Here is a 4,086-nt window from a genome sequence, read left to right as displayed (position 1 = left end):
ACATCCTTGTCTTGTACCAGATGTAAGAGTGCAAGATTTCAGGTTTTCCCTATTCAGGATTATGTTAGCTGCTGGGTTTTCATAATTGGCTTTTACCAGATTGAAGTAGAGACCATCTATTCCTATTCTCTGTAGGACTTTGAACATGAATGAGTGTTGGACTTTGTCAAGAGCCTTTTCTGCATCAATTCAGATGATCATGTGTTTTTTGTTTTTCGCTCTATTGATATTGTGTATTACATTTATAGATTTTCAAATATTGAACCATCCTTGCATGCCTGGGATGAATCCTACCTGGTCATGGTGTATGATGTTCTTGATCATTTGCTGTGTTCTATTTGATAGCATTTCATTGAAGATTTTGGCCTCTATGTTCATGAGGGAGATTGATCTGTAGTTCTCTTTCTTATTTGTGTCTATCCCTGGTTTTGGTATCAGTATAATACTTGCCTCCTGGAATGATTTGGGGAAGATTGCGTCCTTTTAATTTTCATGGAAGAGTTTGAGGACTATAGTGACTACACCTTCTGTAAATGTCTTGTAGAATTCAGCTGTGAATACATCCAGACCTGGACTTTTCTTTGTCCATAGGTTTTTTTTTTATTACCTCTCGTATTTTATTGGCTGCTATTGAACTATTGATAGTGGTTATATCTTGTGAATCCAGTTGTGGTAATTTGTATCTTTCTAGGAATCTGTCCATTTCTTCTGTGTCTTCTATTCAGTGAGAGTAAGGATTCTCTAAGTAGCGATTGATAATCTACTGAATTTCCACTGGTTCTGTGATAATTACACCCTTTTCATTCCTTATTGCTTGTATTTGAATTTTTCTTTCCTTTTTTTGATGAGGTTAGCTAGGGGTTATCAATTTTATTTAATCTTTCAAAGAACCAGATTTTTGCTTTTTTAATTCTTTGAATTGTTTTCTTTGTCTCAATTGAATTAATTTCTGCTCTAATCTTTATGATTTCTTCCCATCTTTGGTCTCTGCGTTTTGTTTGCTCTTCCTTTTCTAGTTGTTGAAGGTGCAGCATTAGGGTATTTATTTGTTCCCGTTATGTTTCCTAAAGTGTGAGTTCACAGCTATGAATTTCTGTCTAAGAATTGCCTTCATTGTATCCTATAAAGTCCGATAAATTGTGCTTGAATTTTCATTCAATTGTGGATATTGTTTCTTGTTTAATTTCATGTGTGACCCATTGGTTGCTGATTAGAATGTCATTTAATTTCCATGTATTTAAGGTTTTTTCTGGTTTCTTTTGTCATTTATTTCCAGTTTCATTGCACTGTAGTCAGATAATGTGCAAGGGATAATTTCTGTTTTCTTACATATACTGATGCATGACCTATGGACCAGTATGTGGTCTACTTTAGAAAATGACCCATGTGCAGCTGAGGAAATGTGTATTCAGCTGTGTTTGGGTGGAACACTCTGTATATGTCCATCAAGTCCATTTGTTTCAAGCTCTGGTACAGTTCTGTTATTTCTTTGCTATGTTTTTGTTGGGTTGACTTATCTTATGGAAATCAGGGGGTGTTAAGTTCTTCTTTTAAAATTATCTTATTATATATTAGATTTTTCATGTCCATTAAGATTTGCTTTATATAGTTGGGTGCTCCCGTGTTTGGTGCATACATATTTATGAGTGTTACCTCTTCTTCTTGAAGTTTTCCCCTAACCAGTATATAGTGTCCTTCTTTGTTTCGCTTTATCATTGTTGGTTTGAATTTGAGTCTCTCTGAGAATAGGATTGCTACCCTTGCTTTTTTCTGAGGTGCTGGGGCATGTAGTATTGTGTTCCATCCTTTAACTTTCAGCCTACCAATGTCTTTATGAGTTAAATGTGTTTCTTGTATACAGCATATTTTTGGATTTTGTTTCCTAATTCACTGTGCCAGTCTATTTGTCTTAATTGGTGAATTGAGTCCATTTACATTGATGCTTAGAATTGAGATGTGTTGACTTATGGTTGACATGTTATTTACCTGTTGTCGTTTACTCCTTTTTCTCCTGTTTTTTATTGCTTACCCCATTTAGTTGGTTGCTTCTAATCTCATTTCTGGAGTTCTGATCATTTTGGTCCCTCTCTGGAACATCTTTAAGGAGCCTTTGTAGGATTGGCTTTGTCATCATGAAATTCTTTAGCTGTTCTTTGTCATGGAAGTATTTCATTTCTCCATCACACTTGAAAGAGAGTTTTGCAGGGTATAGTATTCTGGGCTGGAATTTGTTTTCATAGCGGACTTGTAGTACTCTGCTCCATGTTCTTCTTGCCTTCATGGTTTGTGAAGAGAAATTGGCCATATTTCTGATGCGTTTTCCTTTGAATGTTTTCTGCTTCTTTTCTATAGAGGCGTTCAGTAGGTTATTTTTGTGCTGAATTTCTGGGATCTTGACTGCTATATGTGTTGGTGTATTTTTCATGGGTTGAGGCTACTTGGTGTTGTGTGTGCTTCGGTTACCTGAATGTCAGATTGTTTCCTCAGATTAGGGAAGTTTTCTGCTGTTACTTCTGCCCATATTTTTTTAAATGTCATTTGTATTGACTCCTTTTTTCTCATTGATGCCTATTAGTCTCACATTGTTCATGTTTGCATCGTCTTGCAGGTGATTGACTATTCTTTCCTGCATCCTCATTTTTTTTAAGAGATCCTTTCTTACCTTTTCAGTAGCTTCACCAGCTTTTTCAAGATGTGAACCTCTGTCTTTACTTTCATTTAAATGGTTTTGCAAGCTTGTGATTGAGATTTTAATTTCCTCTATATCTCTTTGACTATGCTTCATGCGATCTATTTCTTTCCTGTATTGCTCATTCAAGGAATCTGTCATTTTTCTGATCTCTATTTTTTTTCAATGTCTTCTTTAGAAGCAGTTATAAAATCTTTTATTGTAGTGTTTTTTCAGGTTGTGTTTCCTCCCTATGTTTCTGTAGTTGCTTCTTTACTTCAGATGCTATGAGTTCTGACAATTCTTTTTTAATTTCAGAAGTGAATTTCACTCTTCCTTCCTCTATACCTTTCTGCTGTTGCTTATTTACTATCAACCCTATTAATTCATGCATTTGAGCCGAGCTTGTGTCCTCTGCACTTGTTTTGGGTGGGCATTGGGTTTCCTGCATAGGTTTCTTCGTTTGATTCTTACTGCAGATGTTATTAATTCAGGGATTTCTTTTTTTATTTCCAATCTGAGTTCCTCTATACCTTTCTGCAGCTGTTTCTTTATTTCAGAAGCTGTTGATTCATTGTTTTTAGCTGTGTGATTCCCAATTTGTTCTGTGTTAGTGTCCTCTGCACTTGTTATGGGTGGGCTTGGGTTCTGAGGTTGCATTTTGTTCCTTCTCGTCATTTTGTGTAGCACTGTCTTCTGACTTTTGTTGTAGATCTTTGTTGTATTTATAACCTTAGCATGTGCTGAAGTTCAGTTGCTGATCTATAAAGTTTGGATTTATCCAGGTGTGCCTGGCTTGGGTCTGGCTACTGTGCTCAGCTCCTTCCTGCTACTGCCCTTGAGGGTGAACCTGTTATGCCCTGCCCCTGTGGCAATATTTTCTGCTCCTGGACTAGCTGGGTGGTTCTATCCACTACACTCCCTGCAGGGATTTCAGTTGCTGGGTTTCACCCAGGTCTGTATGCCAGGCCCAAGCTGTGCCTGGAGGGGACAAAATGGAGTAGCAGGGAGAGGTAGCTCTCCCACACACTCACTGGGCCTGGGCCAGGAGTGGGTCTTGGTAATCCAGGAACGGGACAGTAATTCCTACTTGGTGGGCGGTGTTGGGGAGGTGCTGTGGAGTGGTGGGGGGCATCCAAAGGGGCTGGTATAGGGTCTCACCCATGATGTGCCTGGGCTGCGACCAGTAATATGTCCCACTGGTGCAGGGTTGCCGGAATCTCTCCCACACACTCACTGGACGTGGGATAGGACTAGGTCTGGGGGTTCCCAGAATGTGGCAGAAATTCCTGCTCAGCGGGCCTTTTTTTACTGTTTTAAAATTTTTTCTTAAAGGTCCATGGAGATGGCTCAGTAGAATAAGTGCTTACCTGGCAAGTGCAAGGGCCTGAGTTCAATCTCTGGTTCCACCAAAAAAA

Source organism: Octodon degus, unplaced genomic scaffold (genome assembly GCF_000260255.1).
Source record: "Octodon degus isolate 3935 unplaced genomic scaffold, OctDeg1.0 scaffold00950, whole genome shotgun sequence".
Classification (NCBI taxonomy): domain Eukaryota; kingdom Metazoa; phylum Chordata; class Mammalia; order Rodentia; family Octodontidae; genus Octodon; species Octodon degus.
This window is presented reverse-complemented; position numbering follows the sequence as displayed.